This window comes from Drosophila suzukii, chromosome Y (genome assembly GCF_043229965.1).
Source record: "Drosophila suzukii chromosome Y, CBGP_Dsuzu_IsoJpt1.0, whole genome shotgun sequence".
Lineage (NCBI taxonomy): Eukaryota > Metazoa > Arthropoda > Insecta > Diptera > Drosophilidae > Drosophila > Drosophila suzukii.
The window spans coordinates 8,857,473-8,881,327 of NC_092085.1; the positions used below are offsets into that span (position 1 = coordinate 8,857,473).

At 53.5% G+C, this 23,855-nt stretch overlaps 1 pseudogene; it reads right to left on the reverse strand.

Moving 5' to 3' along the window:
• Positions 1 to 11,732: 11,732 nt before the first annotated feature.
• On the reverse strand, positions 11,733 to 20,322 carry LOC139353740 (pre-mRNA-splicing factor CWC22 homolog; annotated as a pseudogene).
• Between the last annotated feature and the right edge of the window lie 3,533 nt (positions 20,323 to 23,855).

A 23,855-nucleotide genomic window follows, 5' to 3' on the forward strand; every position in this document is an offset into this window, starting at 1 on the left:
AACGAGGGAGCGCCGCGGGAATCACAAGGACTCGAAGGCTAGGACATGCAAGGAAACGCCGGAGAGTAGAAACAAGTTCTAAATGTTTCCCGAAGTAAGGGGGGAATGTGAGGAGTTGAATAACTCCCCACAAATAGAAGCAGCAGCAGATGGCCGGCCGCTTACCAGTTATGCGGCGAATTCGCGTAGTAACGGCGCGGCGAGGAGAGTTGTAAGGACCTTTTTAATGGGCTGGGATAAAACTCAGTCCGGCCAGGGTCCTCTACAGTTAAATTTGTAGAAAAGTGTTGGGACGAAACTGGACGGAGAGTTGCCGCGGGGATTTGTGGGGAAAGGAGGCCAGAGTATCCGCGTTGCACCGAGTAAGCAGCTCTAGCGCAACACTGCAACCGAAAGGAATAGTGGAGGGCGGGGCTGCTCCCGGCGAAAATACTAACGAAACGAGCGGCGTAGCCGATCCCTGAGAAAATACCAACAAAACTGGACGGCGTGGCCGTTCACCCTGGACGTGCGACTCACAAGCTACTGGGGTAGGGGGGTAGGGATCCGAGGGGAGGATGGCCGGAGGCGACCCTTCCCTGTGCTCCCTGTGGTCGATCGAGTGGTCGTTTGCACTGAGTAAGCTTCTCTGGCGCAATCCGATTCCCGACCGGCACAGATCACTCCACGTGGCTCGCGACTACCTAAACCGTATTTGGGGCGGGGTTCCCAGGAGAGGGTGGCCAGATGCGATCCTTTCCTATGCTCCTTGTGGGCGATCGGGTGGTCGTTTGCACTGAGTAAGCAGCTCTGGCGCAACACGATTCCCGACCGGCACAAATCACTGCACGTGGCTCGCGCCTACCTAAACCGTAATTTGGGCGGGGTTCCCAGGAGAGGGTGGCCAGAGGCGATCCTTTCCTATGCTCCTTGTGGGCGATCGGGTGGTCGTTTGCACTGAGTAAGCAGCTCTGGCGCAACACGATTCCCGACCGTCACAAATCACTGCACGTGGGTTCCCGAAAAATGCACAACTTCACACGGACACATACTTCTTCATTCTCTCTTGTCTTTATTATTCGCTAGTACTACTACTACTACCCCTACTCGCACTCAGTCTGATCGCTCTTGTCTGTCCCACTTACTCCTTGGATCCGGCGTGCCGACGCTCGTGCCGCTGTACCACTCCGGGTTGAAGTCCGCTCCTAGGTCTGATCGCCTTGGCTGCCATTCGAGAATGAGAGCGAGCTTCCGCCCTTGCGGCCGCATGTAAGCCCGGCTTGCCGGGTTTCTTCGTTTCCCAACACAGTTTCTTATCGAACCTCCCGCCTATCGCTATCGGCACTATCAGCTGTTGGCCCTCGGTCGACCAACACTGGGTGGTTTTCCAGCCCTCGTGAGCGCAATATTTAAATCGGATAAGCTTAGCTTCTAGTTTGAACTTAAATAAATTGCCTTCGTGGCGTAACGACTTATATTATAATTATATTATGTATTATAACTTATAAATAAATGGCCTTCGTGGCGTAATCTCCAATTTTATGCCTTCGTGGCGGAAAGAATAGAAATGGCGAAATGTGGAGGGTGTGTTTCACGCATCCTCACACCCCCCCCTTTCTTCGTCGTGATTATGGCGGAGGGAAACGATCACCTCCCGCCCGGCGGTGATGGTGACTCGGAACCGATGACCCTCGATCTGGCGCAGGTAGCGCACCCTCCGTCGATCCTGCTCCTGAATGGATGCGACTAGGGCTGTAGGCAGTCGTCGCTGGTGGGTGTCTACCCTCCAGCCGACTGGTGCGACGATCCACTGGGCCTCCTCCATAACGTGTCCAGCGTCCGGACACTCCCGGAGGGCTTGCAGGACCTCATCCTCCTCTTCCCTGCTGAGGAACAATTTCAGGTCCGGTTCCCAGCCCAGCTCGCTTGGTGTGCTGTCGGGTCGTCGTCCTCGTCCCCCAAAGCTCCAACTGCAAACGCCGCAGGTGGCTCGCCGCTAAGTGCGATGCTTGCGTCCGGCGACAACTCTCAGCTTAACCTAGTTATACCCGTTACTCGTAGAGTAAAAGGGTATACTAGATTCGTCGGAAAGTATGTAACAGGCAGAAGGAAGCGTTTCCGACCCCACAAAGTATATATATTCTTGATCAGGATCACTAGCCGAGTCGATCTAGCCATGTCCGTCTGTCCGTCTGTCTGTCCGTCCGGATGAACGCTGAGATCTCGGAAACTATGGGAGCTAGGCTATTGAGATTTGGCGTGCAGATTCCTGAGCTTCTTACGCAGCGCAAGTTTGTTTCGGCACAGTGCCACGCCCACTCTAACGCCCACAAACCGCCCAAAACTGTGGCTCCTACAGTTTTGATGCTAGAATAAAAATTTTAACTGAAATGTATTGTTCTCATCAATACCTATCGATTGACCCAAAAAAAAGTTTGCCACGCCCACTTTAACGCCCACAAACCGCGAAAACCTGTGACGCCCACAATTTTCATGCTAGATAAAAAATTTTAACTGAAATGTATTGGTCTCGTCGATACCTATCGATTGATCCAAAAAAAAATTTGCCACGCCCACTCTAACGCCCATAACGCTTAAATCTGTATACCGCCGGTAGGTGGCGCATTTTAATCTCGCTTTGCTGCTTGCATATTTCCATATAGCTGAGTAACGGGTATCTGATAGTCGAGGTACTCGACTATAGCGTTCTTCCTTGTTTTCTACTAAAGTTATTACTACGATGCTTTGGGTACATTCGTCGACTCCCTTATGTTGGGCACTCGCTCTCTCCGGTGGCTTCTTCCGGGTCCCCTAGTTGGTCACTGCGTTGGTGGTACTCCTTCAGGTCGCCTACTCCTGCTGTTCGCCTCTTCCTGTTTTCCATATGTTGTATCCTGACGATGTTCGGGGAGAGGAACTTCAGCAGCTTAAATGGCCCCGAGTACTTAGGAGCAAGCTTCGCGTTAAAGCCTTCGCTGGCCTTTGACAGGTGGTGGAGGCGGACCATAACCTGTGATCCGAGCTGAGGTCTCCACTCGCGACGTCGCAAATTGTAGTGGCGGCCTTGTTCCTGAGAAGCCATCTGGTTGGTTTCCAGCGCAGTGCGGAAAGCTTCCTGAAGTCGTTTAGCTCGCTCAGTGGGGTCCAAGGGCGACGAGTGTAGACCAGGCGTGACCACATCAAAGAGGGCCCCTGGCAATCTGGGTTCCCTACCCTGCACCAGGTAGGCGGGGCTGAAACCGGTGCTATCTGAGATGCTCGTGTTTATGGCCAGCGAGATCTCTGGCAGTAGCTGATCCCATGTCCTGTAATCCTGGTCCACGTACTGGGCTATCATTGTCTTGATGGTCCGGTTTGCCCGTTCGGTGGGGTTCTGCTGCGGGGAATAGGGAGCTGTGTATTCCAGTTTGATGCCGTTAGTGCGACAGAATGTCTTGAAACCGCGGCTGGTGAACTGCGTGCCGTTGTCGCAAATCAAAGTCCTGGGTGCTCCGAAGCGGGATATTATCCTTTCCCGAAATCCAAACTCCAGTTGGGCGGCTGTGGCCTTCTTTAGGGGGATGATCTCGACCCATTTGGAAAAGACATCTATAAATACGAGCAGCATGGTATTTCCTCGTCGGGTCCGAGGAAGAGGTCCAACGAAGTCGGCTCCGACGAGCGCGAATGGCTCCGTGGGATGGCGGGTGAGCATTTTGCCCGCCGGTTTGCGTTGACTCACCTTGTATTGTTGGCAAACCAAGCAGCTGGTGACGTACCGCACAACGTCTCGATGTAATCCCGGCCAGAAATATCGTTGGGCAATCCGTCTGCGAGTCTTCCGGATGCCCAGGTGACCAGCAGAAGGGTGGTCGTGGCATTCCTCCAGCACTCGTTGTCTCTGCTCCCGAGGCACGCAAAGCTTCCATGGGTTGCTGTTTCCCACGTCTGAGGTGTGTCCGATGTGTCGATACAGCTGTCCGTGATCCAGAGTGTAATCCGGAAACTTTTCGGGGCGCCTCTGGACTTCTTCTTGCATCCTCCGGATCCATTTGCACTGAGTTCCGTGTTCCGCGAGCAGCTGAAGCATCGGGAGAGGGCGTCGGCGACAACGTTGTATTTGCCCTTCCGATAGAGGACGGTAAGCTGGTATTGTTGCAGCTCCAGAGCCCACCGGGCTATACGGCCCGTGGGGTTTTCAATCGAGTTCAACCACTTGAGAGCGAGGTGATCCGTAATCACGACAAACTGGTAGCCCTCCAAGTAGCAGCGTAGCTTCCGCGTGGCCCAAACTATGGCGAGGCACTCCTTTTCGGTAGTGGAGTAGTTTTCCTCGGCTCGCTCGAGGCGTCGACTTACGTAGGCGATGACCTTCTCCTCTCCATCGATGCTCTGAGTGAGGACTGCTCCAAGTCCTGTATCACTTGCATCCGTCTGAAGCTGGAACTTGTATTCAAAATTTGGGCAGGCCAGTACCGGTGCGGCCGTTAGTCTGGCTTTGAGTGTCTCGAATGCCTGCTGTTGGGGCTCCTCCCAGCTCCACTTGACCCCCTTCCTGAGGAGTCGGGACATGGGCTGAACGATGGAGGCGAAATCCTGGACGAAGCGTCGATACCAAGATGCGATGCCCAAATGGCGACGGAGTTCCTTGACGTTGGTTGGCGGGCGTAGTCCCTGGATAGCAGCTATCTTATCTGGGTCCGTCCTGATGCCTTCTTCGCTGATCAAGTGGCCTAAGTATACCAGCTTTTTCTGGAAAAACTTGCACTTGCCTTGATTCAGCCGAAACTTTGCTTCCCGCAGTCGTCGGAAGACTTCCCTGAGATTCCTGGCATGTTCCTCCCACGTCGCCCCGATGACGATGATGTCATCCAAGTAGGCAAAGGCGTGGGGTTCCATATCCGGCCCGATGACGCTGTCAAGGGCTCGCTGGAACGTTGCTGGGGCAGAATGCAGTCCAAAGGGCATGACTTTCCAGTGGAAGAGTCCACGCCCAGGGACGGTGAAAGCCGTGCATTCGCGGCTTCCTTCCGCCATAGGGATCTGCCAGTATCCATTCTTAAGATCCAGCGTTGAGATGAACCGGGCGTTCCGTAGCCGCTCCAATATGTGGTTGATTCGTGGGAGTGGGTACGCATCGGGTATGGAATGTGCGTTGAGTTGTCGATAGTCGACGCACATCCGCATATCCCCTGTCTTCTTCCGCACGAGCACCAGCGGGGCACTGTGCGGGCTACGGGAGGGCTCGATTCGGTCGTCTCGTAATAGCTCGTCCAACTGCTGATTGATTATGCTCTGCATGGCGAGGTTCTTTGGATAATACCGCTGCTTTAGTGGCTTATTATCCCGGAGAGTGATGGTATGCTCGGCGATCTCCGTTGGCCCGCTTAGCTCGTCGAAAAGCTGTAGCTCCTCCTGCAGAAAGTGGGCGGTTTCCTCGGCGTGAGGTTCTTCGGTCACCTGTAGCCTGGTTGGGTCCTCCGCTACAGTGGCCAGGTGTCCGTGGGGACAGTGGCTCCGGAATGGGTTGTGCTTCCGAGCGCTGGCTGCGTCCGACTGGGCTGGCAGCTTATATACACCGATTTTCCGTTGTGGTTCCCGCGGCCCAGGTGAGGTGGCTGGTTTGCGCGTGTGAGTTTCCACCGTTGTGGTGGCCAACAGGGCGCTCGTGGAGGGGCGTCGAAACGGGTTCTTCTCCTTTGCCGTGGCGGCGTCCGCCTGCGGCTGTAGGCCGTAGCTGTTCTCCGTGGTGATTCAGGTTCCCGCGGTGTCGCCTGACGGGTTCCTCGACCACGGGGGTCCCGAGGGGTCAGGACTTGTCTTCCGCACTGGCGCGTTTGGCTTTATGTGAGTCCTCGGAGCAGGCTTTGGGACTGTTTTGGTCCCCCCCTCGGTGCCTTGCGATGATTGCGGCGTACCGGGTGTGCTTGGGGATTGCGCGGTTGCGGCCGTTGGAGTCGCCCGCGTATCTGGGGTTGGTTCAACCTTCCGGGTGGCAGGTGGGGCTAGTTGCAAGCAGACTTGCCCGCAGATTAGAGTTGCGCTGATGGCGCAGAGAAAGTCGATGCCCAAAATCACTTCATCCAGGATCGTTGGCAGGACTAGTAGCGTCAGCCCGATCGGTCGGTCGTTTAAGCCGACTTGCGCCTGGAGGGCCTTGGTCACCTCTTTCTGGGATCCATCCGCCAGAGCGATGCGGGAACGGACTTCTCTACTGTTTCTTCCTGAGTCTAGGCGCTTGGCGATCGCTTCGCTGACAAAGCTTCGCGAGGCTCCTGTGTCAATTGTTGCCGAGAAAGGTTGTCCCTCGATGGTAACATTGGCAACAATTCGCCCCCCCGCCAGGCGGAGTGGGGAATCTAGTGATGGGGGAGCACCGAGTGGGTCACCGCGGGCTCCCGACGTGGGCGGCGACCCTGGCCGTTTTCCGTCCGGCGGCAGCAGTCGATGGTACGGATGCTTCGTTTCCCACAGTCCCAGCAGTGCATCAGCGGTGGGTTTCGGCATTCTCGTGTGAAGTGTCCAATTTGTCCGCAGCGGTGACAAGCTCGGCCGATGTCAACCGGTGGTTCTGCTTCCTGGGCGATCATCCCGTTGGATATCGCCGGCCTCCTGGGTCCAGCGGGCGTTGGAGCGAGAAAGTTCTGGTGTCGAGGTGTGGGTCTTCCGCTGCTCTCCCTGCCGGAATTCCAGCTTGCGGTTGGAATTAGGGCTGCATGTCGAACGGGGTCTCGATCCCGTGCGATTTCGAACGCAGTTGCCAGTTGGGTAAGCCCCTCTAGTGAGGAGAACTCATGTCGCCGTATGAAAAGCTGGTACTCCGGCATCAAATTCTCGTAGATCCGCTCGAGCTCCTGGCCTAGTGAGTACTTGGCGCGTTGCATCATCAGGCGTAATTCCACTACGTATATTTTGAACGGCTCGCCCACTTGTTGTTGCCTGGTCCGGATGGCATCTTCTAGGCTCTGGTAGTACCGCGGAGGCAAGAAAAACTCCAGAAACTCTCTCCGGAAAGTTTCCCATGGCTCGGTGTGCATTTGGTATGCCCGGTACCAGCCTTCGGCGCGGCCTGAGAGAAGTCCAATGACGGCCCTCGGTATGTCACTCGTTCTCACATTGTAGGCAGTGGAACCTTCCTCGATGCGTTCTATAAAATGAACGAGGTCTGACTGTCCGTCAAACAGTACGCCCCATCCTCGCAGTTTCTCGGCGAACACTGCCGCGGATATGGGGCTGTGCGGAAGGTGGGCGGCTGGGTTGGCGGCCGGTATCTCCCGTCCAGGGCTTTTCCGTAGGTTCCCTAAGCAGGGCACGGGAAGCGTGTGGTCCTCAATTCCGGGCATCGGTGAGGTGGCCCGACTGGTGGACGTCCTCTGGGTGGGTGCTTCCGGGTATATTGCCTCCAGTGCGGCAAAGCGCTCTCGTAGAGCCGGGCTGTGGTCTCCTCCTCCGATGAAGGATGCCAATCGTGGTCGTAGTTCGTCTACTTGGCCGTTCGGGTCAAGTCCAAACTCTTTTAGCAGAGCCTGCAGCTCGTCCTTCCGGTGGTAGGCGATCCACCTGACCCCCATGTTTGCGGTCGTGGAATCACCCCCGGATGCGGTGAAAAACCTGTCCTCTTCCAGTCCGGCAGCTGCCGGATCTGGCTCTGATTCTGCGTCCTCTGACGTTTTCTTTCCCGAGACACTGGGGATCACTCGGTGAGCGCTCCTGGTGGCGCTCGTAGCGTGGCTAGTGACCACGTATCCGGCGCGGTTGGCGCTGCTGATGGGCGCTGCTGAGGGCGCTGCTGGTGGCGCTCGGTGGGCACTCGGTAGGCACTCGGTGGGTGCTGCTGGTGGTGCAAATGACGCCGCCCGATGGGCTCTGAACGCTGCGGAGGGCGCGGGGCCGCTCGTTGCGCGCTCCTGGTGACGCTCGTTGTGTGGCTGGTGACCACGTGTCCGGCGCTGTTGGCGCTGCTGGTGGCGCTCTGTGGGCACCTCATGGCCACGTGGGTGGCACTGCACAGCGCGGGACGCTGCTGGGTCTGCGCTGCTGATGGCGCAGGTGACGCTGCTGAGGGCGCGGTTGCCGCGCTGTGCGTGCTCCTGGTGGGCACGTGGGTGGGTGCCGCTGGTGGTGCACTGACGCCGATCGCTGGGCGCTTGTTGGGCGCTGCTGGGCCACTCTGTGGGCGCTGCTCGGGGCGCGGTATGCGCTTGACGGCTTCGTGGGAGACCACGTGGCTATGTGGCGCTCCGGGAGTGGGTTGGCATTGGCGGGCGCAGCGTTACGGGATCCCCTACTCTAACTATTCCTGCGGTCTCCTATCTTTCTCTAAATCTCGTCTACTGGACATGGGTCTTTAGGCCATGCGGTTGGTGGTAAAAACCCAACTCTCCTGAAGGATATCTAGTCGTCCTTGTTCGTCCCTGTTCGGGCGCCAAACTGTAAGGACCTTTTTCATGGGCTGGGATAAAACTCAGTCCGGCCAGGGTCCTCTACAGTTAAATTTGTAGAAAAGTGTTGGGACGAAACTGGACGGGGAGTTGCCGCGGGGATTTGTGGGGAAAGGAGGCCAGAGTATCCGCGTTGCACCGAGTAAGCAGCTCTAGCGCAACACTGCACCCGAAAGGTATAGTGGAGGGCGGGGCTGCTCCAGGCGAAAATACTAACGAAACGAGCGGCGTAGCCGATCCCTGAGAAAATACCAACAAAACTGGTCGGCGTGGCCGTTCCCCCTGGACGTGCGACTCACAAGCTACTGGGGTAGGGGGGTAGGGATCCGAGGGGAGGATGGCCGGAGGCGACCCTTCCCTGTGCTCCCTGTGGTCGATCGAGTGGTCGTTTGCACTGAGTAAGCTTCTCTGGCGCAACCCGATTCCCGACCGGCACAGATCACTGCACGTGGCTCGCGAGTACCTAAACCGTATTTGGGGCGGGGTTCCCAGGAGAGGGTGGCCAGATGCGATCCTTTCCTATGCTCCTTGTGGGCGTTTGCACTGAGTAAGCAGCTCTGGCGCAACACGATTCCCGACCGGCACAAATCACTGCACGTGGCTCGCGCCTACCTAAACCGTAATTGGGGCGGGGTTCCCAGGAGAGGGTGGCCAGAGGCGATCCTTTCCTATGCTCCTTGTGGGCGATCGGGTGGTCGTTTGCACTGAGTAAGCAGCTCTGGCGCAACACGATTCCCGACCGGCACAAATCACTGCACGTGGCTCGCGCCTACCTAAACCGTAATTGGGGCGGGGTTCCCAGGAGAGGGTGGCCAGAGGCGATCCTTTCCTATGCTCCTTGTGGGCGATCGGGTGGTCGTTTGCACTGAGTAAGCAGCTCTGGCGCAACACGATTCCCGAACGGCACAAATCACTGCACGTGGGTTCCCGAAAAATGCACAACTTCACACGGACACATACTTCTTCATTCTCTCTTGTCTTTATTATTCGCTAGTACTACTACTACCACCCCTACTCGCACTCAGTCTGATCGCTCTTGTCTGTCCCACTTACTCTTTGGATCCGGCGTGCCGACGCTCGTGCCGCTGTACCACTCCGGGTTGAAGTCCGCTCCTAGGTCTGATCGCCTTGGCTGCCATTCGAGAATGAGAGCGAGCTTCCGTCCTTGCGGCCGCATGTAAGCCCGGCTTGCCGGGTTTCTTCGTTTCCCAACACAGTTTCTTATCGAACCTCCCGCCTTTCGCTATCGGCACTATCAGCTGTTGGCCCTCGGTCGACCAACACTGGGTGGTTTTCCAGCCCTGGTGCGCGCAATATTTAAATCGGATAAGCTTAGCTTCTAGTTTGAACTTAAATAAATTGCCTTCGTGGCGTAACGACTTATATTATAATTATATTATATATTATAACTTATAAATAAATGGCCTTCGTGGCGTAATCTCCAATTTTATGCCTTCGTGGCGGAAAGAATAGAAATGGCGAAATGTGGAGGGTGTGTTTCACGCATCCTCACAGAGTTTGGAGACCAAGGATGGAGAGCGAGAGAGTTTGGAGACCAAGGATGGAGATCGAGAGAGTTTGGAGACCAAGGACGGAGAGCGAGAGAGTTTGGAGACAAAGCATGGAGAACGAGAGAGAATGGAGACTTCGCGGGCAAGGCAAGAGTGCCGTGTGCAAAACAGGATAACGGAACTCCACCGGACTTTGGACTCTCCCGTGAACTTTGGACCGGAAGAGGAAGTGCCACATCTCGGCAGTGGAGCGGCACACAGGCGTGCCACAAGCATCACGGGAATCAGCGGGACTGCAGCAGTGGGCGGAGCATCGATTGAATGCGGTACGTGAAGGACAAGTGGGTCAACCAGGAGGCACGGACTTTGGACCCAGAGTGGAGAGATCCAGCGGGCCGTGCGCAAAAGGGAAATAACGGTTCCCGGAGGCCCTATATAAGGCCGCAGAGCGCTAGCAGCTGGATCATTCGATCACGAGGAGTCAAACCTTCAAGATCAGTTAAAGTACCAAATAAACAGTCAGTCAAGCAAATAATCTACGAGGGAGCTACAACCAAGCGAGTCGTCGGAAGCAGCGCCGTGGGAAGCATACAAGGAGCAAGATCGCCACGTCGAGACGTTCGGGATTAGGACATCAAGAATCTCCGAATTGAGACACAGGTGGCTGAGTTCTGGAAGGCATCACGCGGCTAAGTCAAGGCGTTTGTTTTCTAACTTTGTCACGACCACACCGTGGCGAGTCGCCCGGCGGGTCTGTCAGAGACAAGCAAAAGAGTCCTACGACGAAGAGCCGTCAGCTTGGGGAGGAAAGTTGTCTGCGACCCGACCAAGCAGGACCTGGCGTGACGGACGAGCGGTAGATCGATTTGCGGTTTCAAGAGGCGGCAGCCTGGAGAGCCCTGCGATTACCGGCGAAGTTCCCGAGCAGCGACCGCCCAGCTCCCCGAGCGCCAGAACAACGAGATACTGGTCAGAAGACAGCGCAGAGGACCTCGACAGCGACGCCAGCAGACATTTCCGTTACCATCGCCGTGCGGAGCTCATTGGGGAGCGCAGGAGCGTCGCGGACGGAACGCATTAGGGTGAAGCCGGGTGGAACGTTCGTCTGTGCTAGGCGTAAAGCGAAGTGAGCCGCTAGACAGCCTCCTGGCGGCAGCCTTGACTGTCAGCGCGAACTGAGCAAGAACCTAGCGGGACCGTCCGGGACAGAGCAAGGGACAGGTATTGCCTCGAAAGGCGTCGGCCTGGAGAGCAAGGCTTGTTCACCCTAGTCTGAGAACGGTGACGCTTCCCTAAGCCCACAAGGTCGAACTCTCTGCAAGCGACCCCGAGGCAACGCGACGGCAAGCAAGCAGAGGCGGCCACTACGAGCGTCCCGAGACCCAGGATCCAGAGGAGGACGAGTCAACGCGTCGAGAAGCCAGAAAGAGGAGCGCCAGCAGCCGGCGGAACCAGAGCCAAGAGATACCGAAGCCATCCCAGCCACACACCCGCTGTACTAATACCACGAGAATAAATCCCACTGTTACCATTTGAACCCTTTGTTTGCTCACTGATCTACGGGCAATCACGTCATATAAATTTGGTGGGACGAACGCACAATCTTCTGAGCTAGCCGCACGAATCTCGTAGCGAGCAGACACACAAAATCAGTTCGTTACATCTTTTTTTTTTATTTTTTTTTTTATCTACATTTTTTTTTTTATTTATGCTTTTAAATTTATTAAATTGGTTTGACAAAATATTACAATTTTTCGTTTATCCTAAGTACAAAGCTGCTGTCAATATAAGAAAAATGAAAATCGCGCAAAACTTTTTTATCTGTACAAATGTATAAATTTTTTCCAATTGTTAATTATACCTCATCTGAACAAATGCCTAAAATTCGTGAATATACGGTATAGTAAAGCGTATATAACTATTTGACAGTTGCATTTTGTACATTTATTTTTGTTTATCAGCTTAGTGGGTTTTTCTTTGTCTCTGGCCGTTGCCATTCGACTGATTGCGATTGCGTTCTCTAGATTCAGGACCTTCCAGGTTGAATTCATCACTGTCTTGCGGTTGTCCCCGAAATTTGTTGTTTTTTTGGATCTGCACCTGGCGCTTGATCTTTGCCTTAGGCTCAGCGTCGCTTTCTTCGCTGAAAGAATTCGATGAAGAGGATTCAGACGACGACTTTTCGCTTTCTTCGCTGCTGCTGGAACTTGAGCTCTCCTGGCGTTTCCGCTTGCGTTTTGATTTCTTTTTCGCTGCCTTCTTTTCTTTCTCTTTCTCGCGCTTTTTATCCTTCTCCTGTTCCTTCTCTCGTTCCTTTTGCCTTTCCCTTTGTTTCTCTTTTTCCAATTTCTTTTACTTCTCAGATTTTTGTTTTTCTTTCTCCCTTTCCTTATCCGCCGTCTTTTTCTTTTCTGCCTTTTTGTTCTTGCCCTTCTTAGTTTTCTCCTTACTGACTTTCTTTGACTTTTTGTCTTTGTCCTTGCGTTTGCGTTTCTTCTTGGGCTCTGAGCTGGAATCGGAGCCTGAAGATTCCCTAGAAGATTCGGAACTGGAATCGTCTTCACTGGAGTCATCGCTGCTAGTTTCCGAGGAGGATGATGATGAAGAGGACGACGACGGTGGGGTTATCTTGGAATTTCCAGCGGGAGCAGACCCATCAGCATTTATTGCGGGAACAGCCTTGGGTGCAGTTTTCAAGAATCTTCTCAAATCATCGGTCAGACCACCAAAACTAATGGAGGTGAAGCAATTAATGGAGAAGCGTGTGTTTCTTGGATTATCCTTGGGGAACAAGCCAGCCAGGCTTTCAACCAATACTTCGTCCTTGAGCTTTGCATTTAGTTTGCCCAAGCCCATGTACTCAGCTAGCTTCTGAAATAGGATTTTATAAAGATCCTGCTCGATGACGTTGTGTCATCCTCGTTCAGTTGGATGCACTCCAGCACATCCCAACTAATGGCATCTGTAAATAGGAGATGACGTTTCTCAAACGATTCGTGTCCAATCTGTGGGTGGTTTGATAGGTGTCCTTAAAGATCTCCTCAAAGGGGGGTATATAGATCTTGTTAATGTTGCAGAACCGCTGGGCCAGCAGTCCATAGAACTTTTCATATGTTCTCTGTTCCGCACAGCAATCGAGGGACATGTGGCAGAGTTCTATTTCTTGTCCGGGTTTCAATTGGATCTTCATCAGTTTGTGGGCACACTCCTCGTAATCTAAACTAGAGTTAATTGTTAAGTAAATTGTGCGTCGCAGGGCAATCGGATTGGTCTCGGTGTTGTCGATTATGTCGCCACCCTCGGTTTTCTTTTCCGCATCGGATCCAGATTCTGCATCCGAATCGCTATCCGAGCCCGATCCGGAACCTGACCCCGAACTACTGGACTGATGGTCCTTAAAGCCATCCTTTCGCACCTGGAACAGGTGTACTGCACTCGCTTGTCCAATTTTCCCTCATGCAGGATGTTTCTAAGCATCTCGAAGATGGCTCCAATGCCTTTGGACGAAACCTCAGTCAGTTTCATTCCGCACTCCTTCAGAAAACTGATGGCCACCTCCACTGAATCATCCGTAGGAGTTTCCACCAGCAGGGTGAGGATCTCTAGGGCCAGAATTTCATGGGCCACACGTTGGTTGACCAGATGACCAATGAATCTAGTGGACGACATGCAAACCAACTTATCATTTCGGCGGAGGTTAGGTTAGGTAGGAGTGGTTGGAGACTAAATATTAGTCCCCACACTTAGGCCACAATGGGCCCCTTGTGATACCACATGATCTCTGAAAGATCCGTTTCCCTAGCGCATGGGTTTTCTGCCTTCGCGAAGTATTCTGTTCTTCTTAAGAAACATAGTAGTTTTTGAATGCTTACGTCCTGAATGGCCGCAAGGTTCGGAAGTGTGTAGCTACCTAGGGTTTGAAAGCGCTTTAGGTTATGCGCTGGGCAGAAGCATAGGAGGTGTTCGATGCTCTCCTCTTCGTCTATCTCTTTGCAGCTGCGGCAGAAGTCGTGGTTACTTAGACCCAGCCTTATCGCATGAGTCCCTATAAGACAGTGGCCCGTGAGGGCATTTAGGAGAGTGGAGACGTCCTCCCTGCTACATTGTAGGAGAGTTTTTGTTCTTTTCGTGTTATAGTTTGGCCATGTGAGTCTAGAATTGTGGCATGTTGAGATTGAGTTCCAACGGTTGTTGGAAAGAGTATACAATCTCTGCCTGAGATGGAGCTTGCAGGTAGCCATGGGCATCCCTACCGTGTCCTTATCACGAAGGATATCTGCGGTTGTCCCCTGTCTTGCCAGCTCGTCTGCTATGCAGTTACCCTCAATGTTGCGGTGCCCAGGCACCCAGATGAGGTTGATTCTCAGATGAGTGGCCATCTCGTTAAGAGATTTGCGGCATTCAGAGATTGTTTTTGAGCTCGTTGTGTAGGAGTCGAGGGCCCTGAGGGCAGCTTGACTATCCGAGAATATGAAGATATCACTGTCTTTATGTACAGACGTGTTCAGGTGGGTAGTGGCTTCCTAAATTGCCATCACTTCCGCTTGGAAAACACTACAGTGGTCTGGTAGGCGGAATGAGACTTTTATGTCTAGTTCGGGGGAGAAGACTCCCCCACCTGTTTGGGAGTTAAACTTGGAGCCGTCAGTGTATATGTTGACGGCGTTTACGAATTGATGTGGGAGGTTGTCCCAGTCTGAACGGGTGGGTATATGAATTTTGTATCTTCTTTCGAAGTTGACTATGGGTGGGACGTAGTCTGTATAACGTGGTAGGGGTGAATGTTTTGATAGGATAATGGAGTGACCCGTGGAGCCCGTTGTCCATGCCGCTGCTTCACGGAGCCTCAGCGCTGTTGCAGATGCCCAGCTTTTGGCAAGTAGGTCCAGGGGTTGGAGATCGAGAATTGTGTTTAGTGCCTCGGTGGCGGTAGTGCGCAGCGCCCCACTGATGCAGAGCTCTGCGCTCCTTTGGATCTTGTGAAGGATCCGGAGGTTGCAGTTCTTATCTAGAGAAGGCCACCAAACGATGTTTCCGTAGAGGAGAATGGGCCTGACTATTGCAGTATATAGCCAGTGAACTATCATGGGGCAGAAACCCCACTTCCTCCCTATGGCTTTTTTACAAGCGAAGAGGGCTATGGCCGCTTTGCGTGTGCGATCTAGGATGTTATCAGTCCAGAGGAGCTTTTTGTCAAGGATGACACCTAGGTACTTTGCTTGGTTGCTAAAGGTTAGACGCGTTTGGTGTAGTTTTGGGGGAACTAGAATTGGTACCTTGTACTTCCTTGTAAAGAGAACTAGTTCGTTCTTTTCCGGGTTAACTCCCAGTCCACAGCCAGCCGTCCACCGGGAAAGGGTGGATAGGGCTGTCTCCATTAGATTACAAAGGGTTTGCGGGAATTTGCCCTGCAGTAGGATAACCACGTCATCCGCGTAGGCTACCACTTTTGTGCCCGCCTCTTCTAGAAGTGATAGCAGTTTGTTGACCACCAAAACCCATAGAAGAGGTGAGAGTACGCCCCCTTGTGGGGTTCCTCTACTGACATTCCTGGTCGAGATGGCAGATCCCATAGTGGAGTGCACTACCCTGCTGGTTAGCATGGTGTGTATGAGTCCCACTATGGGCCGCTCAATGCCCAGTTCAGTCAGAGCACCAGTGATCGCCGTTGGGGTGACGTTGTTGAAGGCGCCTTCTATGTCTAGAAACGCTGCAAGAGAGTATTCCTTATTGTGGAAGCCTCGTTCTATACTGTACACTAGAGAGTGGAGGGCGGTATCGGTTGATCTTCCCTTACGGTACGCATGCTGTGCGTCAGAGAGTAGGCTATGGTCGATGGTTAGTCTGATATGGGTGTCAATTAGCCTTTCCAGGGTCTTCAACAAGAAGGAAGAGAGACTGATCGGGCGGAAGTCCTTTGGGTTGGTGTGGGAGGGCTTGCCGGCTTTCGGTATAAAAATTACCTTAACGTCCAGCCACCTTGTTGGAATATGGTTTAGAGCAAGGCAGCCGTGGAAGATGGCTGTCAGCCAGGGAAGGGACATATCTAATGTCCGTTGTAGCTGGGCCGGAAAGAACCCATCTGGGCCAGGTGATTTGAAGGGCTTAAAAGAGTTAACAGCCCACTGAATGCGGTCAGGGTTTGAAATGTTGGCAATACTCTGGTCGTCTAGATTCACCTCTATGTGGAGGTCCTCCACTACCTGGGTATTGTTAGGGAAGTGTGTGTCTAACAGTAGTTCAAGGGTTTCCTGACTGTTTTCCGTCCAGCCACCAGCATTGTTTTTAAGATAGCCAATGGTAGCTGGAGCTTTAGCTAGAATTCTTCTGAGTCTGGATGCCTCCGCAGTAGATTCTATGCAGAAGTTAGCCCAGGCTCTTCGTTTTGATATTCTTATTTCCTTTTTGTATAGGCTTAGTTTTGAATGATATAGATTCCAGGAGGATTCGCTATTGTTATATTTAGCTTTGTTGAAGTAAGTTCTACACTCTCTTTTAAGGTTCGCCAGGGTTGGGTTCCACCATGGGGGTTTGTGCTTTGTTTTGACTGTTCTACTTGGGCAAGCCCTTTTTAAGGCCTCACCGCAGATATCAGTAAAAGTGTTAACTAGGTTATCTAATTCTTGACGGTTGCGTATGCGTGTCGGGGGAGCGAGTAGGTTCCTGTTGAGGAGATTTTTGTAGTATCCCCAGTTGGTTAATCTTAGATTAGTGATGTTCTCGGCGGGAGGATGGTCTAGACTTATTGTAAATTCTATGTAACGGTGGTCTGAGAATGAGTGTTCGATCCCCACCTTCCACGCTTCTAGTTGGGTTAAGTAGGGGATCAGATATTAGAGTAATGTCTAGTACTTCCCTCCTATTTCTAGTGATGAAAGTTGGGTCATTACCTTTGTTGCAGATGAATAGATTTGATTGAAGGAGATAGTCGTAGAGTAATTCACCCCTTTCGTTGGTGTTTGTACTTCCCCATTGTGTGTGGTGAGAGTTAGCGTCCCCACCCAGGATGAGTTCCTTAGATGAGTGAGTGCGTATGAGTTGTTGTGTAGTGGTGTTTGGTAGTGGCCCTTCGTGGTCGTGAGCCAGATAGAATGATGCTATGGTGTGATGGGTGTGTTCGTTTAGCTCCAGTCTGACCGTCTGACCGTGGTAAGGTCGCCTTCGCTAAACTGTGGAATAAGAAATGTGTTAAAGTGTGTTTTTGTAAGAATGCAGGTTCTGGTTTTACCCTTGTCCTTGGTGTAAAATATCTTGTATAGGGGGGTTGATAAGCCACAGATGTTGTTACCAACAATCCATGGCTCTTGAATGAGGACTACGTCTATGTTGCCTGTTGCCAGGCGGGTGAGGAGGGCAGCGGATGCTGCCTTGCTGTGGTGCAGATTAATTTGCAGAAACTGCACCATCTTTGGGACTGGGGTCGGGCTGGGTACCCTCCGCTTCCTCCGCTATGTCCTGGAGGACAGAGCGCCCTGGTCGGGTTGTGTCCTGGGTGCACAGCTGTTTCAGGCTCTCCGTCAGCTCCGAGTCGGTTGACACGTAGCCGGTGAGGGTGGCCACCTCGTGATCTGGTTCGTCGTCGCTCGGGGGTTCGTACGACGCACAGGCAGCCAGGTTGTCTGCCGCTATTTTATCGGTGTCATAAATACGAAGCTGCACCTTGTCGAACCCGTAGTTCACTCTGTGCTGTTGGGCTGCGAGGGGTTCCAAGCAGGCCTGGTTTAGGAGGATAACCACGCTCATGGTGACTCGCTCGGTTTTCTCCACCTTGACCACCTTCCAACCGTCTGTTGGAAGTTTTGGGTTGAACCTGGTCAGCAGGCTGAGTATAGCCTTTGGTTCCGATGGTTCCGACGGCAGCCACACCCTCGCTCTCGGTCGAGACGGGATGTCTGCAGCCTCACAAACTGCCAGCTTGGCCCCGGGGTAGACCTCGCCGACTTTGTCAATTGCAGCCTTGTAGAGTGCTGCCGATCTCTCGTCTTCGCAGGCGATCAACTTTACGTTGCCCTGGTACAACCCTGCATCTGTGCAATCGGGTGGCGGTCCTGGGTTTTCGTCCAGCACTTTCAAGGCCACTGTCGCAAGGGCCCGTCTAACCAGACCCCAATGGTTTCTTGGGATCCTTCCGCCTTCATCGCTCTGGTCGATGACTCCAATGATCTTCCGATCCTTTACCACTTTCGCAAAGGATGTCGACTATGTGCCGCGGTTGGTTACTTTGGCCTTCTTGCTCGCTGGTTGAGCTGACTCCATCGACCTCTCTCGCTTGTTGCTGGTAGTCATAGCGATGTCGAAATCTGGGATAACTGCCTTCGCCCAGGCTATGTCCTCTTGGATTTTCTGGTAATCCAATTTCGAAGTCTGATCCTCACGTATCGGATTGGTGGCCTGCCGTTTGAGGATCCTAGAAGCCTTCTTTCTTTCAAGAGGTCCTGCCTGGTTAGGTGGTACCCTCTTAAACTCCTTTGCCCTGGTACTCACCACGAGACCGGCTTTGGCGCTCCCCTCAGGTTGGAGTGGCTGGTTAGCCACACCTACGCTGGTGGGAGGCTTGGGCTTGTCGCTATGGCGAGTTGGGCTTAGCCGGCTGCGTTGTTCGCTGGCCTTGGCAGGGGTAGACGTCACGTGGACTGGGGTAGTCAGAGCCGTGATCTTGCTCTTTCTTTCGTCGTTGGTTACGACTTCCGACTTTATAAGAGTGTCGGGCTCTCGTCTTGTGCAGTCTTTTTGTTTAGTATTTTTTAAGTTCTCCATGTTAAAGGACAGGTCCACCCGGGCAGAGATCCGCCGTACCCGGGTAAGGCTGACTTAGAACAGGCGGTCGCCACTTGCCTGAGCTCACCGTTTGAGACTGAGTTATTTGATGACTCGGGCTCCCAGCCAGATTGACTCTCGGCACGGTACGAGTGACACCTTAGTCCAGCCCGGGGTGAGATGAGTTGTGTGGGTGGGAAAGAGGTAGGTTCAAAGAGTGTGGGAAGGGGTGTGTGTGAGCTATTTGTCGGAGGCGGCAGCACAAGCGCGACGTCGGTACTGCTACGGCGCAGATACCCGCTGACTGTCCGGGGCTACTTATTTGCGCTTCGTGTTGGGGGCTTGGCGGTAGCCGGGCCGTGTCCAACTTCCACGCTTATTCGTAGCTACCCTGGAGAACCAGGGCGCTCGCTATCCGCAACCTGCGACCCGTTCGGTAGCCTTCAGCTCGGCGCCCTCAGAGCCATCTCACTAGCTCATTTCGGCGGAACGCCCTACGAAATTGGATGACGAGACGTTTGAGGAGGAGCTCTCCAATATTCGGAAACTTTGAGTTTATAATGCTCACCAGAGCGGCGAAGACATGGGTAAATGTGGGCGAAGCAGCCTGGGCTTGGATAATACTCCTGCTGAGTAAACTCCTTCCCCTGACGATATTCTCTCTCAAAAGCTCCCTGGTGATTATTGCTATATTTGTTACGTACACTTTGTTGATGTAACCATGAACGGATTTCTTGAGGGCCTCCCAAGCGATTCTCTGATAGGCAGCAGATGCTTTATCCGTGATCTGTGACTGCATCAAACGCTGGTGGAATATAGGCTCCTCCTGTTCTAGAGGTTAAAACATCTACTGTTTTCCTTTGACGCTCTGTTATCTTGGCAGCATGTTCGGTAACTGTTTCATTATCAGCATTAGTGGGTTCTGGATGGCGAGCAGTTTTGGATGATTTCTATCCTGGACTGGAGGTGGAACGGTCTCGCTTGCAATCTGTAGACCTCTTTTTTTCTTTTGAATCCTCTCTACGCCTGCTGGTGGACCTTTTCCTTTCCTTGGAATCATCTCTACGCCTGCTGGTGGATTTATCACGCTTTTGATGGCGCTTTTCCCGCTCTTTAGCTCTTGCCTCATCTCGTTTATCGCGCTCCTCATGACGCCTCTGGCGCTCCAGGCGTCGTCTCTCCAAGGAATTTGACCTACGGCGGATGGGACTGATACTGCGGCTTCGGGTCCTACTGTTCCCGCTCCTCGAGCGATTACGACGACGGCTGCGGGGCGAGGGACTCCTACTAGAGGATCTTGGCCGACGTCGCTTGTCATCCTGACTGTGGCTGCGTTGGCGGTTGGACTCTTTGGATGGACTGCTCTGGGCGGCGCCGCGTTTCTCACTCTCCTTGGCAGGCGGCTCGTCATCATCGTCTTTATCGGTTATTTCGGCCTCCTCGTGGTTGTCCGATAAAGGAGGTTCCACTGCGCCTGCAGCAGTTTCCTCTGGCGACTCCTTGCTACTTCCGCTGCTTCCATTGGTGGTCAACGGCTGCTCCTCCCCATTTCCCCGCTCTTCTGCTTCTTTTTCAACGTGCTCCGCCTGGGTCTTCGGGTTTTCCAGCTTTTTCGTCACACCTGTGGCATCTGCTTCCTCTTCGCGTTGGACATTCGATCACGCACGAATGGTGTGACCAGGCGGAGGAAACATGGAAAGGAGTGAGACGCAGCAACGAGCAGCGAGCCAGGGATCGATAGCCCATGATTATCGATGTCCCAGTGGAAACACGGGAAATATCGGCGCGGGAGATTTATAGTTGCTACGAGGAGGATGACCAGCGCTGTGGAAACTCAAGGGAGTTAAGAGCGTCGAGGGAGCATCGAGGGAGCAACGAGGGAGCGCCGCGGGAATCACAAGGATTCGAAGGCTAGGACATGCAAGGAAACGCCGGAGAGTAGAAACAAGTTCTAAATGTTTCCCGAAGTAAGGGGGGAATGTGAGGAGTTGAATAACTCCCCACAAATAGAAGCAGCAGCAGATGGCCGGCCGCTTACCAGTTATGCGGCGATTTCGCGTAGTAACGGAGCGGCGAGGAGAGTTTGGAGACCAAGGATAAAGAGCGAGAGAGTTTGGAGACCAAGGATGGAGATCGAGAGAGTTTGGAGACCAAGGATGGAGATCGAGAGAGTTTGGAGACCAAGGACGGAGAGCGAGAGAGTTTGGAGACAAAGCATGGAGAACGAGAGAGAATGGAGACTTCGCGGGCAAGGCAAGAGTGCCGTGTGCAAAACAGGATAACGGAACTCCACCGGACTTTGGACTCTCCCGTGAACTTTGGACCGGAAGAGGAAGTGCCACATCTCGGCAGTGGAGCGGCACACAGGCGTGCCACAAGCATCACGGAAATCAGCGGGACTGCAGCAGTGGGCGGAGCATCGATTGAAAGCCGTTCGTGACGGACAAGTGGGTCAACCAGGAGGCACGGACTTTAGACCCAGAGTGGAGAGATCCAGCGGGCCGTGCGCAAAAGGGAAATAACGGTTCCCGGAGGCCCTATATAAGGCCGCAGAGCGCTGGCAGCTGGGTCAGTCGATCACGAGGAGTCAAACCTTCAAGATCAGTTAAAGTACCAAATAAACAGTCAGTCAAGCAAATAATCTACGAGGGAGCTACAACCAAGCAAGTAGTCGGAAGCAGCGCCGTGGGAAGCATACAAGGAGCAAGATCGCCACGTCGAGACGTTCGGGATTAGGACATCAAGAATCTCCGAATTGAGACACAGGTGGCTGAGTTCTGGAAGGCATCACGCGGCTAAGTCAAGGCGTTTGTTTTCTAACTTTGTCACGACCACACCGTGGCGAGTCGCCCGGCGGGTCTGTCAGAGACAAGCAAAAGAGTCCTACGACGAAGAGCCGTCAGCTTGGGGAGGAAAGTTGTCTGCGACCCAGCGTACCTTGCCCGACCAAGCAGGACCTGGCGTGACGGACGAGCGGTAGATCGATTTGCGGTTTCAAGAGGCGGCAGCCTGGAGAGCCCTGCGATTACCGGCGAAGTTCCCGAGCAGCGACCGCCCAGGTCCCCGAGCGCCAGAGCAACGAGATACTGGTCAGAAGACAGCGCAGAGGACCTCGACAGCGACGCCAGCAGACATTTCCGGCAGCCACGTTACCATCGCCGCGCGGAGCTCATTGGGGAGCGCAGGAGCGTCGCGGACGTCACGCATTAGGGTGAAGCCGGGTGGAACGTTCGTCTGCGCTAGGCGTAAAACGAAGTGAACCGCTAGGCAGCCTCCTGGCGGCAGCCTTGACTGTCAGCGCGAACTGAGCAAGAACCTAGCGGGACCGTCCGGGACAGAGCAAGGGACAGGTATTGCCTCGAAAGGCGTCGGCCTGGAGAGCAAGGCTGGAGCTACAACAGTACGACTTGGAATAGCGTACAGAAAGGGTCAGCTAAACGTGGTGGCCGACGCATTATCAAGACAACCACTACCGGAAACGCTACGAGGTTTAAAGGAGGCAACGGCAACTACAGCTTCAAGAGGGTGCAGCTGGATCAAGGACATGGGCGAAAAGATAAGGACCCAACCGCAGAAGTACCCGGACTATGTTATGAATGGTGAGACAATGTACAGAAACATACCTCACCGAGCAGGCAGTGAAGACGTCGCGTCATGGAAGATGTGCGTCCCAAAGTCGCTACGAGAAACAGTGTTGAGGGAAAACCACGACGAACCGTCTGCGGGACACGTAGGAAGCCGAAGGACAATTGCACGGTTGGCAGCCCGATACTACTGGCCAGGCATGCATAGAGGCGCCCGAGCCCATGTACGAAAATGCGAGATTTGCATGCGGTTTAAGCCCAATCAGATGCAGGCGGCTGGGAAGATGTTGACCCAAGTGCCGGAGGAACCATGGGCCACGGTATGTGCAGACTTCGTTGGACCCCTACCAGGATCTAAGCACGGGATCCAAATGCTGCTAGTCATGATAGAAAGGTTTTCGAAATGGACGGAACTGGTGCCCCTACGCAGTGCGACAGCAGAGTCGCTCAAGAAGGTCCCAAAGGTGGTCATATTTAAAAATTTCCTGGCTTAGATGGGTATTAACAATTCACCGCGCCATACACACCAGAAGAGAATCCGACCGATCGAGCAAACAGAACGGTCAAGACCATGATTGCGCAGTTCGCAGGGCAGGACCAGAGAAACTGGGACGTGAAGTGGCCGGAGATTATGCTAGCAGTGAACACGAGCACATCGGAATCCACCGACCATACACCGGCGTTTCTTACCCAGGGAAGGGAACCACGTCTACCCAGCAGCCTATATGATAAGGAAACCCTAGGCACTGGACGAGCTACGGAGACCCCTGAGGAAAATGCTAGCAAACTAAGAGAGGTATTTGAGATCGTGCGGCGAAATATGGAAAAGGCGTCCCAGGACCAAGCCAGACACTACAATCTGAGAAGGAGGCAATTGTCACCAGCGGTGGGCGACATAGTGCGGGCTAAGGAACATCACCTGTCCAAAGCGGCCGAAGGATTCGCTGCAAAACTAGCCCCGAGGTACCATGGCCCCTACCAGGTTTTAGATTTCGTCTCTCCAGTGATCTGCAAAATTCGCCACACGCAGTCGATGGAAGAAAAGACAGTTCACGTTGGCGAGCTCAAGCAACAATTGAACGAGCAGACAGCAGAAACGTCAGATGTCTAACAACGGATACGAGGCGACAGGATTAGGCGTCAGGCCGAAGCGAGAGTCATCCATACGCCACACGGAAAGGACAATCAGGATAGAACAAGGACATGGATAAGGATCACACGTTGATCCAGACTGCGAGGCCACAGGATTAGGCGTCAGGCCGAAGCGAGAGTCATCCACACGCCACGCAGAAAGGTCAACCATAAGGGTAGGGCACAAGGACGTGGATAGGGATGGATGGTGATCCCGACCGCAAGGCAACAGGATTCAGCGTCGGGCAGTTTCCAGAGTCATCCGCGATAACGCCAGGCGGAACGGTAACGTAGAAGAGAGTATGCGCGGAAGGAGACAAGCAACACAAGACGCGCAGTCCAGACATACACCGCAGCATCCGGGATTCTATACGGAATGCGCCGGACGAGCTCGTCTAGTTGTTGCCCGAGGAAAAGGGGAGGACGATGCAGAATGAGATCTACACCATAGCCAGCTGGTCACAAAAAAAAAA